Consider the following 14,909-nt stretch of genomic DNA (forward strand, 5'->3'; position numbering starts at 1 on the left):
CCGTAGTGTTAAGCACTACCATAGAGAATGAATGGGAAAAGTTAAGGGAAGTTAAGCTTACTTGAACCTCATATTAGAACCTCAATATCTACAGTCTATTGTGTAAAAAGGCAACATAATGCCATCAGAGCTCTATTATCAGACTCTTATAGCGTCACTTTTTACACTATTCCCATTGGACTTGAAAGATCACGTTAAAGAGACTCCGCAGCCCCGCCTCTCTCCCACCTCGAGACTAGTGTTCAGTTCAGCTGATCGTGCGAGGCAGAGCATCACATTCACAGTCCGCAATGTCATCCGAGGAGCTCGCACTGAAGCTGCAGCGCAGGCTGGACACCAAACCCGAGTCACCGGTGCACACAGGAGCGGACGAGGAGAAGGAGAGACCCGCTCCCGCTGCCGTGAACGGCGACGCCACCTCTGAACTGACGGAGAAACTCAACCGCAGGCTGGACATCCATGACGGCACGACGAAACCCAAGTAGATGAAGGTCTTCAACCCCTACACCGAGTTTAAAGAGTTCTCCCGCAAACAGATCAAAGACATGGAGAAAATGTTCAAGAGGTCAGTTCATAGTCACTTCATCAAAGCTCAACCGTTATTAAATATATTTATCTAAATTAAGATTTCTTCAGGTTAATCAAGTTATGGGTGTAGTGAGCATTATTATAACAAGAGTGAAGTTTGTGTGTGTGTGTGTGTGCAGTGTTTCCCCTATAAATTTTTCCAGCAGCGGTGCTGTTACGTGCCGGAGGTTGTTACCCAGCCGCTCGCGGGGGGTCCGGGGGCATGCACCCCCGGAAGATTTTTTTTTTTAATAACCCCTTAAACCATGACTTCTGGCAACCCAGCTGGCATTCGACTGACCTTAAACGTTTAAATGTGGTTGAAATAATGTCAGTTTATGAAAAAACATTAATTCAACGTCAAAACAACGTTGAACACCAAATGGTTGAAATGGTGTTGTTAACTCACTATGGATTCAACATAGAAATATAAATAAAATTTGAGTTGTACGTCAAATCAACATTATTTTTACAACCATGACTTTTAAACATTTTGTTGAAATATATCAGTAGAAATATAACGTTCCAACATCCAAACAATGCTGATTAATTAACTGTTAAAAGGGTTGATACATGAATAATGATACAACGTTGAAAGATCAACTCTGAATTAAACGTTTGTTGAGTCGTGATAAAAGCGCTTTCTAATGTTACATCTTTTTTTATTTTATTTTATTTTTATTTTTTTATTGCATAACACATTTGTTACAATTTGCCGAAAAAAGAAATTGATCTTGTAATACAAAAATCATTAAGATACAATTCACGTTTTCATAAGGAATAAAAAAATAAATAAAATAAAAATAAATACACATCAGCCAATATATAATTGAGACGCTTTCTACATCTCCCGGCGTACTTTGAGAGCAACTCCAGTCTGATTGATCATTTTGAAATTGAATATCGTTCAATACAAGAGCTTGATTGGAGGACGGCGGTTGTCCATCACACAAATGTGATTCTATTGGCTCTGACGGTTCCAGACAACACCCGATTGCGCATGCGCGAAGTGGGTCTGTGTCGTCATCGTCAGGCAGATTCTGACCTGGACCGGTTCGGAGTGAATTTGGGGGTAACAGCTCAAACGGTAAGCAAAGTTTTTGAAGTCACATTTTATAACTAGAAAATTCCTAAATAAATGTGTGTGTGCCTGACTCTGGGCCGTATATTAATACGTATTGTGTTAATTAATATTGTGTGTATGGGCAGAGACTAGTTTAACCGCGAACCGCCGTTGTGTGCTAGCTAACCGCCATTATCTGTGTGTGTGTGTGTGTGTGCGCGCGTGCGTGCGTGCAGACTAGTTTAACCGCGAACCGCCGTTGTGTGCTAGGGAGTGTGTGCGCGCTAGTGTTAGGGATGTCTCTGTTGGTCGAACGCGGCACATTCACACACTTTCCATCCACAAACTTTAAAAATAAGGTTGAGATTTCAAATTCTTCTTCCTTCTCTTTTCCAGAGATTTGGAAGAACACGACTTTAAAGTCTCCTTCAACGGTGAGTTGTCCCCATACCTAACCCAACCATCTATTTGAATCTGAAGTAATTTAACCCTTAAAACAAAAATCATTTACATTTTTGTAAAATTTAAATACAAGTTGATGTGGAAGATATTATTTAAAAAATGATGAGCACAGCCCTCATTTGATTGAATGTTTTTATGACTTATTTTCAAATTGAATGATTTTCTTTATAAAAAATTTAGGCTTAAAAATATTTAGTTTTTATATTTTACACTCCCAGATGTATCACAAAAAATGGAGACGACAAAATGCACAATTACACGCATTGGTGGAGTCTAGTGACAATTTTTTAGTGAAAATTGTCTAAATACAAGTTATTTTTTAGGTGTCTTATTTTAAGTGTATGAGATTTTTTTTGAATAGAAAATAGACATTTGACTAGAAATATCATAAATATTCTTGTTAATATTTTGAGTTTTTGCAGTGCATTTTTATTGGGCAAATGAAAAAACTTGGATTTTGTGGTGTAGAGCGTACTCAATACATTATAAAAATAATAATCAATCGCTTCTTTTTTTGGCTAGAATTCCAGAAGAGAGTTCTTCAGCTCCTTGTCGAAATCAAGGATACAATTCACGTTGCCACCTCATCTGCTGGAACAAGTTATGAAGTGAAGCCGGCAAACACTGAAGAAGAGCTTTAGAGAATCGCTTGGAGGACAAGAATGAGGGAGCAGAACTGGTAAGTTTTAAATAATTAATCTTGTAAAGTGCTGGCAAAGTTTCATTATGACAATTGGCTTGTTCACTATGGTGACCACTACAAACTCCTCGTTCTCATCATGTGCCTGCTTTGTGGAGGTCTGGACTCTACTGACCACTTTTTCTGGTTATATTTTTAATTTCTTGTTTCTTGTTCTTTTCAGAGTAAACATCTGAAGACGTTGGGAGGCGTTGATGCTGCAGACCATGTGAAGAAGTCAATGGCTGCGTAAGTAACTTTGTTCCTTTTTTGCATTAGTTTACAGTGATGTTCCCTGTCATATACTGTCATGCACTCCCCCCACACACCCACTTACTCACTCTCTGCTACATTTTCATAATGAACTTGATTGCAATATAATATTCTAATATAAATCTGTTTTACCATGGCAGAACTATGACAAATAAAATGATGGCCATAATGAGCCTCAGAGGAAGAAGTGGGAAGGTTGCGGGTTCATGAAGACCAGTCTCTACAAGATAATCTGTGGTGAGTTTGCTTTAACATAGTAGTTTTGTAACAATGTTTTAAATAATTGAATATAGTAAGCAGAATAATAATTAATAAGAAATGAAGAAATCATTTTAGTTGGAGGACTCTACAGAGCATGCTCTAATATTATATATAATACTCCATTCTGGGCTAGTCTAGACTAACTTCTCTACCAGCAGCACTGGTTCCTACCAACTGCCTTTTGTTGCTTGCCCAAGCACATGATTATCAATGACCTTGCACATTGATAAATACTAATTTATATACTTGAAACATTGGCAATTCCACAGAAGTTGATATTTGCAAAATATTTTAATTTGAGAGGTTAACGTTTGGTAATAATGATCTGTTTTTTCCCCCGTCATCAGACGCTGTCTTGAGCTCATTTGATACAACTACAACAAAAGTAGACGAATACATGGCCAAATACTTGAAATATGCACCAGAGAGAATAGGTGGCGGTGGCAGAAAGAAGTAACAAGAAGGGAAGATTTAACCAGCCGTGTTCAATGTTGCCCAATGTTTGGGCCGTTTTTCTAAAGGTTAAAGTTCGACACGTGTAAAATGATGTTGTGTGAAATGTTGGCACACTTGCAGCCATGCAATAAAGCACATTTCTTACGTCAGTGAAATGTCTTTATTAATCTTCTTCCTGGTCTTGCTTTGACCAATTGGCTTCTTCCTAGCTGACTGTGTGTCCGCAAACTTAGTGTTTATGTATCCATTTCAAGGTGTTTGGTGTTATTGTTGAACAGATCAATACTTTAGTGAAAACAGTTTAACAAAATAAACTGTTGAAAAGCAGGACTTTATAGTGACGTTGAAATTTCAACGTTGATTGGATTTGCAAAATCTAAACCAAAATCAATATTGATTCAATGTTGGCAAATTCACCTATGTTGAAAAACATGACGTTGGAATGACGTTGCTATTTCAACGTTGATTGGATTTGCAAAATCAATATTGATTCAATGTTGGCGAAATCACCTATGTTGAGAAACGTGACGTTGGAATGACGTTGCTATTTCAACGTTGATTAGATTGACATTGGAATGACATTGCTATTTCAACGTTGATTAGATTGACGTTGGAATGACGTTGCTATTTCAACGTTGATTAGATTTGCAAAATCTAAACAAAATCCAACGGTTATCCAACACTGACACCTGACGTTAATTCAACGCTGACTCTACGTTAAAATGCCAGCTGGGAAGTTTTGTGGATAGAAATGGACATTTTGAGACATACATTTTGAGGCTCAAATGTAAGAAAGGGGCACTATGTAAAAAAAATAAAAAATAAAAAAATTATATATATATATACAGTGCTATGCATACGTTTAGACACACATGCTAAAGTTGACTAAAAAGAGGAATAAAAAAATAATCTTTTGGAAATTGAACTTAATGCCTTAATTTAAAAAATGAGGAAAAAATCCAACCTTTAAGGACACCAATTTTCTTTGTGAATGAATAATGTATCGTAAATAAATAAATGTTCTTCCTTAAAATACAGGGTGCATAAGTTTGGACACCGCTATGTTAAATTCCCATAGAGGCAGGCAGATTTTTTATTTTTAAAGGCCAGTTACTTCATGGATCCAGGATACTATGTATCCTGATAAAGTTCCCTTGGCCTCTGGAATTAAAATAGCCCCACATCATCACATAGCCTTCACCATACCTAGAGATTGGCATGGTTTTATTTCAGTTAGCCTAATAGCTGGTTTGATTTGCATTGAGAGATGATCTTATGGAAAGTACTCCATGTGTGTGTGTGAGTGAGTGAGTGAGTGAGTGAGTGAGTGAGAGAGAGAGAGAGAGAGAGAGAGAGAGAGAGAGAGAGAGAGAGAGAATTGAATTTGAAAAAGAACTTTATTCAATCATCATACACAAATCAACAAGCTAACCACAAAAACCAAAATTAAGGGAAAAAAATTAATTCATCTTCAAAAATTGTACAAAAAATTCCCTTACAACACCAAATCTTCTCAAAAGTAAACAAATCATTCATAGTTTTATAAAACTTATAATCAATCAGTACTCTTGATTTCACCAATGTTAAAAAAGTCTCAATGATGTTTTGACCAGGTTTCTGTTCAACTTTATCCCTTCTACTAATATATATTGCCATTTTTGCTTGACCAATAATAAAATTCAGTAACTGACAAATATATTTCTTTTTTTGACTATACTTAAAACCCAAAATAAATACAGTTTCAGTAAACAATTCATTAAAACCACAAAAACATTTTTCTAAAAAATCAAACAACGATTTCAATCTAGCACATTGTACAAATGCATGAAAAATTGTTTCTCTTTGCAAACAAAAGGGACAATCATCATTAACTTCCACATTTAAAATAGAAACAAAAGAATTAACAGCTAAAATACCATGAAGAATTCTCCACTGCAAATCCCCAACCTTTTTTGATAATGGCGGTTTATATAGAACTCTCCATTCTGGTTTTACATTTTCCTTTAAGCCAAAAAAAATCCTCCACGGTGTATCAGCTTTACTTGCCAGATGATTCTTATTAAAACCCATTACACAAGCTCCATACAATATCTTTCCTTTAGTAGATAATACATCCAACCACTGCGAGTCCCAAGTTTTAAATGGAAAACCCTTAAAACCATCCAATTTTGGTGAAAGCATCAAACAAGGAAAAAAATCATTTTCATCAGGAATAGTTACTTTAGCAAAATATTCTTTTACCATTAGACTCTCCTCTGTTGTGAGGGTTGACTTTAACTTAGCTAAAAAAAGAGCAACTAGTCGAATAGATCTAGTGCCTAAAAATTCAGCTACTTTTACAGCATTGTCCAATTTCTCTCCAGCAATGTCCAACAATTGTCTAAAAATAAACACTTTTGATTCTTGCAACTTAAAACCACAATTAAAAAACCTGTTACTTTCATTTACATCCAACCGGGCCCCAAGAATTAAAGGTTCCTCAAGAAGCCAGTAAAGTGAATAAGGATTTTCGGATTTCTGGATGTGAAACAAACTCCAAACTTTAAAAAGACTCTTATAGAAAGGTGGAAAAACAGACAAGTCCATTTTTAAAGGGTTTAGTAGGAACAGATGTTTGTCTAGTCCGAAGCCTCCAAAATTTTGCAAAACAATATGGGCCATTGCCCTCCAGCTGACATCCGATGCACCATCTAAAAGTCTCTGCAGAAACTGCAAACGAAAAGCGGCAGTTCTGCTCTGTAAATGGATCAGTCCTTGTCCTCCTTCTTCTTTCGGCAAATAAAGAACACTCTGTCGAATCCAGTGCAATTTATCCCAAAAAAAGTCTACAATCGCTTGTATTTTCATCAGTAGTTGGGGAGGAGGATCAACACACGCCAGCTTATGCCACAGTGAAGACGCGACCAGGTTGTTGATGACAAGAATGCGTCCTCTATATGACATTTTAGGGAGCAGCCACTTCCATTTCTCCAAACGTCCTTTAATTTTTTCAACAACTCCTTCCCAATTCTTTTGTTGAGTCGTGTCATCACCTAAAAAAACTCCCAAATATTTTAAACCACCTTTACCCCAGACCAAACCTTCAGGCATTTTTGGTTTTCCATTTTTCCATCTACCAACTAAAAGTGTTTCACATTTCTTCCAATTCACCTTTGCAGAAGATACAAGAGTAAAATCATTAATTATATCAAATAAACTTTGCACATCCTTTTGTCCACTTACAAACACCATAACATCGTCAGCATAAGCAGATAAACATATCTTTTTTGTACAGTTAGGCAAATGTAATCCATCAATTTTTCCTCTTATTTTTTGTAATAAAGGCTCAATGGCCAAGGCATACAACATTCCAGATAGAGAGCACCCTTGTCTTACACCTCTTTTAACCTGAAATGGAGCACATAAACCGCCATTAAACTTCAAAACACTTTCAATATCACTATAGAGTACCTGGACCATCATAATAAAATCTTTTTTAAAACCGAAAGCTACTAAAGTTTTCCACAAATAGGGGTGCTCAATCCTATCAAAAGCCTTCTCTTGGTCCAGTGAGATCAATCCAAAATCCAAATCAAGCAACTTTGACACCTCTAAAGCATCCCGAACTAAAGAGATGTTATCAAAAATGGATCTGCGAGGAATACAGTAGGACTGGTCTGGATGTATTACTTGCCTTATTACTTCAGCCAGTCTGTTTGCCAATACCTTAGAGAGCAGTTTGTAATCACAACAAAGAAGTGATACAGGGCGCCAATTCCTTATGTCAGTCAAATCTCCTTTTTTTGGTATTAGCGTTATCACTGCCCTCCTGCAGCTCAACGGCAACATACCTACTGACAGACTCTCACTCAGAACTTGTAACAAGTCCGCTCCCAACTCGGCCCAGAAAGACTTGTAAAAGTCAACTGGTAGGCCGTCAATCCCAGGAGCTTTTCCCGATTCCATGTCATGAAGGGCCTTATATAGCTCCCCCAGGCTTAGCACACCTGAAAGAGCCACATTACCCTCTTCTGACATCTTTGGTAGGGAGCTCAAGAAAGTACTGTCCCCATCACCCTCCGTTTCATACTCACTTCTATACAGATTTTTGTAAAAACCAACTGCTCTCTTTCGAATGTCATTGGGGTTCAGCAAAACTTGACCATCTTCCGACCGCAAGGCTTTAATCAATCTCTTCTGTCCATTTTTTTTCTCTAAACAGAAAAAGAATTTTGACGGTGCATCCATATGATTTATATTTTGAAATCTTGATCTGACCAATGCGCCGTGTGTTCTGTATTCCAGCAGATCCGCTAACTGAGCTTTCTTTTTGAAAAATAGTTTGAAATGATTACTTGCCCCAGTTGATTCAGCTATTTTTTGACACTCACTTAATTCATTCTCCAAAATTTCCAAAGATTTTTTAGCCTCTATAGTGACATTGCGAGTATATTGTTGACAAAACTGTCTAATTTTAACTTTACCAATGTCCCACCACTGCTGTATTGATCTAAACTTTGTCTTTAATTTTCTATAATTCTGCCAAAAATACTTAAAAGAGTCTCTAAAAAAACTATCACTCAGTAAAGAAATATTGAAATGCCAATAGGCGCTGCTAGGTTTAATGGAATTTAAAATAAAACTACATTGTACCATGCTATGATCAGAAAACCCTATTGGGATTATAGAGCAACTTTTGAAAATATTAAGCTGATGTGTATAACCATACAATCTATCTAATCTGGCAAGAGATGCCATGTTTTCCCTCATATGAACCCATGTATATTGTCGCACGTTTCCATTTAATTGTCTCCAAATATCACATAGTTCAAACTTCTTAATGAAATGAATCAGACGTTTCTGAGACGGTAAATGGGGTTCAACATGGTTCCTATCAATCACATTTTCTGTGCAATTAAAATCTCCCCCCAAAAACAAATATTCCTCTTCTGAGCAACTTTGTAAAGTCGTACATAATAAATCTAAGAAAAACAATCTTTCCACAGGGACTGTTGGAGCATAAATACAGATAAAAACCAAAACATAACTTTCATAGACAGCTCTGATTTTTAGTAGTCTTCCTTTCACAACCTCATCAACAACGTAAGAAATTGGACTAAAATTCTTAGAAAATAACACTGCAACTCCTGCACTTATTGAAGTGTTATGACTTAAAATTGTTAACCCCTCAAATTCTCTTTCCCAATCTGTTGCATTCCCTCTGTCACTATGAGTTTCTTGTAGCAATAAAATATCAAGATTCTTTTGTTTCATTAATTCAATTAACATTCCTCTTTTCTTAATATCTCTAGCACCATTTACATTCAGGGTTGCTAGACGAACTTCACTCATGACAAAGAGGAGAGAAAACAGCCACAAAAAAAACACACTCATTAATGTGGAAAATGAGCTTAACTTCTTAAACATCATTCTTAAGTTTCTCTACATTCCTCACAAATTTTTTTAAACGATAAACTTCTTTATTGGTGAAGTATCCTTCAGCCATTAAATTCCTCGTTTTCTCAGCAAACTGTGTTACATTAGGGAAATAATCTTGTACACACACCCCTCTCCTGTTCTTCGTTGACTTAAGGAATAATTTTATCTCTTCAGCATCATAGTTACGAACAGAGAAATCACTCAAAGACAACGCCACACTGGAATCTGAGGATTCACCTTCACTCTCGGTTTCATTATCATCGCTACCACATAAGTCAGCTTTCTTCACCGCTTTTTTACTTTGAGACTTATCACTCATTTTTCTTTTTTGAGGTGTTTTGAACATTTCTATTCCTGTCTCCATTTCCAATTCCACACAATCAATTCCACTCCTTTTCTGTACAACCTGTGTTACATCATTTCCACTAATAGCACCTTCTTTTTCTTTTTCAGGAAGTTTTGAATGTTTTACAACAGATACCATATCAACTTTGTCCTTCTTTTCTGAATCTATACCCGTCACAACAACAGATTTTATTCCAGATATCTCCTTGCAAGTAACCACTTCAGTCCCACTATGCTGGTCACCCTGTAACTCTGGACTCAGTGAAACTACACCAGCATCTCTACTCGTGCTTGGATTGGAAACCATGTCCCCTTTCTCAGTGACTTTCTTTTCTGGGCAGTTACGAATCAGATGCCCTGCTTTCCCACAACCAAAACACTTCGTTTTAGCAGTTGTTACAAAAATGATGTAATCAAAATCATCAGCTCTAAAACTAAGTGAAAGATCCAATTCTTCATCGTCCTTAGTTATCATATATGCAAATCTCCTGAAAGACACAATATGTTTCAGAAGGGAAGAACCCGTGCTAATCGGGATTTTTTTTATTGGAGATACCAATTTTCCATAGCGTGATAAAGCTTCTGTTATTAGCACGTCACTGAGAAAGGGGGGGACGTTAGATATGGTAACCCTCTTAAGCCCTATTCGCACGGGATTAGTATTACCCCTGGACCTCTGTAATTAGGAAATTACCCCCTGACGTCTGTGTTTTTGGTGGCTCATTCACACGGGCAAATAAATGTTCGTAATTCCCTCGAGTTTACGGACTTTACAGCGTGCGCCCACCCATTCACACTTCACTAGCTGAACGTGCTGAAACGAAGATCACGCTGCAGTATTGCAATTCAAAAAAATAACTTATTTAAAACCAATTTATTAGAGAAATATATTATATATATATCATATTATTGTATAAATATATATCTTCTTTTTCTTTTATTCTTTGTCCATATTTACAACAAGCCTGCCTGAAAGAAGGTATTATAAATACCGAAACGTCGCGATAGGCTTGTTTTTCTATTCATTTTATTTGGTTTATTTCATTTTATATCATTTTTACTCTTTCACACTTTGATTTCTTGAGATACTTACAGGATGGACGTCTTTAGAGGCCGTGTGAGAAAGAAATGCTCCACGATACAGAAGTTACACTACCACAAAGCGTCCAAACTTTCCAAAAGAGCTTCCATGTTGCGCCAAAATACTTAATTTGACGTTTCCATGACAACGGTCGAGTTAAGCTTCCGGATCACGTCCGTAGTAGTAGTTGTTTTTTTCTTTTGCAGCACTTCATAGTTTTTATTGGAGAAAAACGGACTGTTAAACGGCCGTAAAATGGACTGTTAAACGGCCCATAATGGTTATTACGTTCTTTAGGAAATGATAGGCTCACAGAAAAACAGCCCAAATCACAGACATGGGGATTCGCACGGGACTGGTATTATCAGAGGACCCCTGTGTTGGCCGAAATACGGTAGGTAATTTTCGGGGGAATTTTTACAGACATTTTTACAGACATGGCAGATTCGCACGGGATAAAAATCACAGACGACCTCTGCGATTATTACAAATTACCGGAGGTCCCTAGGTAATACTAATCCCGTGCGAATAGGGCTTTTAGACGGTAGTGAGAGGGGAAGAACAGTAACAAATTCGCCACCAATCACAATTCCACGCTCAACTACTTCATTCACTTTTTCAACATTACTAAGAAAAATAACAGTAGCGTTATTCATCCTCGATGCGGATAAAATGCATCCATGTCCTACAACTTCGCCAATCGCTAAGCAAATCTCTTCTACACTCGCCGCCAACGCCACTTTCACCGCATTACGCCGCGTGAGTGTAGACAAACCTTGTGTAGCTGGGGTAGTCATGCTTTCCCCGGTAAAAACCGGTAGCACGCGGCCCTACCCACACCAAAAAACTACCACAAACTAAACACAAAACAAACAAAAACAAAAAGTCGGAAAAGACAAAGATATTAGACACAGAAAAACACCTTCACTCACCGCAATCGCAATACACCACTCACGCACTCAACACCCACACCGGAAGTGAGAGAGAGAGAGAGAGAGATTTGGGATCATTGTTCTTGGAGCAGAAGGAATGTTGATGCATCACTCAAATTAAATCCATTATTGATTATTCTTGTTTTTTTGTGTAATTTTCTTTATTAGTTATTTTCTAAATCATCTTATTAAATGTATATTCCAATTCACTGTGCTTTAATGACATAAAAACTGTATTCCTAATATGAAATAAAAAAAATAAAAAAACTAGTGTAAATTAAACGGATAAAACATAATCTATGCAGGGCACAAATTGCTGTGCTAAAAATAAGTGAATCTGAAGACCAACAATCGTTTAATGACATTTAAGCCATTCGATTGTTATCAAAATCAGAAACAATATGGAGGAAAAAAATTAACAAAATAGAATAATTATGAATGGAATATTAAACATTAGTTAAAATAATTCTCCCTCGCAGCTTTAGGGGAATTTGTATTGCAAAAACACACATAAAAAAAGTGAAATAATAGAGTATTATTTGAAAGAAAGAATAGTAAGTGTAAGATATCAAGAAATAAACATTCTGAAACCCACATTAAATTGACCAGAATTCTGTCTCTGAGCATCCTCGTACTGTGCCAAAATAATGTTTTTCTGTGGCGTCCCTCTCTCTGAACAGCCATTGTCCTGGTTTCCCTCATTATTTCAGTACAAGGGTCCACTCACAAACCCTGCGTCCCCATGGAACCCACTCCATGAGCAACAATGCCATCTTTGTCTGTTTTTGCGTGTGTTTGGAGGAGTCTATGATGAGAGAGGCTCTCTTTGGTTTCATGCAGAGTTGTGAAATGGATAAAGTAAAAAAAAAAAAATCCCTTAATTCATTTTCATCCAATTATTAGATATTTTTGTTTGTTTAATCACATCAAATTCAGAACCGGATCTCTGCTAGTGCAACAATAACAAGCAAAAACTCTCCAGTGTTTGATGTGAGGAGAATCCTGGGATGTGTTTCACCTCAAAGACTTTGTTTCTGTGTGTCGACCTCTGCTGCCAGATCATGGTTTTGCCAGAAATATGCACGCATAAAGATGTTAATAGATTGTTTTTTAGAGAATCCCAATGTTAATTTAGCCTTACGGCAACAAGATCAGAGAGATGATTTATTATATAAAATAGTTCTAGAAATGTGCTCTAGAAACATCATTAACTGTGAGGTTCAGTCGAGATGATTATATTGTGTTAAAGGAAACCAACCCAAAGTGTGTAGTGTATAAAACAATGATAACTAAGTGTGTGTGTCCCGTAGGACTAGGTTACGTCAGGACTGCAAGGTGTGTCAGTTTAAGTCACAGAAGTGCGTACTCTGGCCCACTTCAGATCAGCTCAGCCCAGTTTCAGCAGATGAAAAAGATGTCATGTATAAGAGGAAAATGGGTCAAAAGCAACAGCAGAGTTAACATTCATAAACACAACTCACACCTACTTATGAATTAGCACAGTGTGATAGATTAATACAATCTGACCATCCTCAAACTTTTGAACTGTGATGTATAATCTCTATGTATAATTGTGCATATTTTTGATCCTCTCCACCCGTGCCACTTCAGCGCAGGGAGGGGTGTTGACCTGGAATGTGGCCGGCATGCAGGCGGCAGGACCAACATGCCAATCTCATCCTCCTCTTTCTCTGTGTTATTCTCTCTCTCTCTCTCTCTCTCTCTCTCTCTCTCTCTCTCTCTCTCTCTCTCTCTCTCTCTCTCTCTCTCTCTCTCTCTCTCTCTCTCTCTCTCTCTCTCTCTCTCTCACACACACATGCGATCCTGCTGGTTGGTGTGGCAACAGCTGGGTGAGACTCTATAAATACTCTCCTCCGTTAGATCCTCTTTTTCCTGCTGTTTCTGCCGTCACTCTTCACCTGCGGTTCTGCTGGATATCTTCATGTCAACGGGCACTTCTGAGTGTCAGTAGAAGCTTGATATGATCCATATGATGCTAGAATGCAATTAGCATTGATAAAAGTTCAAAAGTTTGAGGTTGATAAGATTTTTTCAGGTTTTTGAAATACATATCAAAAATATCTTTTTGAAGTCTCTTCTGCTCAACAAGGTGGCATTTATTCAAAAATACAGAAAAAAACAGTAATATTGTGATATATTATTATGATTTTAAAATAACTGGTTTCTATTTGAGTATTTTTTTTAAATGTAATGTATTCCTGTGATCAAAGCTGTATTTTCAGCATCATTACTCCAGTCTTCAGTGTCACATGATCCTTCAGAAATCATTCTAATATGATGATCTGATGCTCAAGAAACATTTCTGATCATTATCAATGTTGAAAACAGTTGTGCTGCTTTATATTTGTGTGGAAACTGCATAAATGTGTTTTAGACAAATGTGAATAGAAAATAATAGTATTTATCTGAAATAGAAATCTTTTGTAACATTATAAATATCTTAACTGTTATTTTTGACAGTTGCTTATTGTTCATTCTTAAAAAAAAAAGTGATCCCAAACCTTTGAACAGTAACATAAATCATTTTACTGGTAAAATTGTTCTAAACTTGTAATCCAGAACTTTTCTTCAAAACTCTCCAACAAAAAGAACCATTAAAACAGTCCATGTGACTTTTGCCCTATATTACAGGTCTTATAAGGCCATATACTGTAGCAGGTTTAAATTATGATCAAAATTGTAGTTTCACTGATGATGCTCATTGTCATTTCCCGATAATGGAGAGATATATCATCGTCATAAATGGAAAAACAGTAGAAAATGTGTGTCATTTATAACAGAACTTTAATTCCAGGTGAACTACTCCTTCAAAGCTGTTTGTATATGTATCTGTGTGTAGATTTGACTCGGGTAAAGACGGCTTCATTGATCTGATGGAGCTGAAGATGATGATGGAGAAACTTGGAGCTCCACAGACTCATCTGGGGTTGAAGAACATGATCAAGGAGGTGGATGAAGATTATGACGGCAAACTCAGCTACAGAGAGGTGTGCATGTGTGTCTTTTTCAAGCTATAGTTACAGTTTTGTTAAGTCTATCATCATCCCTACATTATATGACCTATATTAATACAAAATCGAGGTTTTGTATTAACAACTATGTCTCTATTTGTACAAAATGCTGCACATTCATTTTATTCTGTATTTTGCACACATAAGTTGTATTGTAGCTATTAGTTTAAATGTAGTGACACACATTTGTGAATTTGTCAAATAGATGGGTAGTTGTGCACACATTAATAATTAGCACCAGGCCTATTCATTTGTAGTTGTTTGTGTGTGGGTTGTGAAATGCTTAAAAACCGTGAAAATAAAGTCTCAATATCCAAATTTTAAAGAAAAGACGTCAATG

At 36.8% G+C, this 14,909-nt stretch overlaps 1 protein-coding gene, 1 long non-coding RNA gene and 1 pseudogene across 4 annotated transcripts in view; 2 read left to right on the top strand and 1 right to left on the bottom strand.

Annotated features, from left to right (window-relative positions):
* LOC311091490 (uncharacterized protein) overlaps positions 1 to 14,909 on the bottom strand; it is a 300,883-nt gene that overhangs the window by 206,752 nt on the left and 79,222 nt on the right. The window lies entirely within an intron of this gene.
* Positions 235 to 14,879, top strand: LOC311091500 (EF-hand domain-containing protein D1-like; annotated as a pseudogene). Its single transcript, XR_014609639.1, has 2 exons — positions 235 to 565; positions 14,398 to 14,879. The product of XR_014609639.1 is annotated as an EF-hand domain-containing protein D1-like (transcript).
* LOC311091501 lies at positions 1,268 to 3,956 on the top strand. Of its 2 annotated transcripts, XR_014608104.1 has the most exons (6): positions 1,268 to 1,654; positions 2,027 to 2,064; positions 2,615 to 2,771; positions 2,956 to 3,020; positions 3,185 to 3,281; positions 3,653 to 3,956. It is a non-coding gene; the product is annotated as an uncharacterized lncRNA (long non-coding RNA). The 2 variants fall into 2 exon arrangements; XR_014608105.1 differs by lacking the exon at positions 2,027 to 2,064 and having other exon boundaries at positions 3,653 to 3,951.

The sequence above is a fragment of the Abramis brama genome (genome assembly GCF_963993115.1).
Source record: "Abramis brama genome assembly, chromosome: 10".
NCBI classification, from domain to species: domain Eukaryota; kingdom Metazoa; phylum Chordata; class Actinopteri; order Cypriniformes; family Leuciscidae; genus Abramis; species Abramis brama.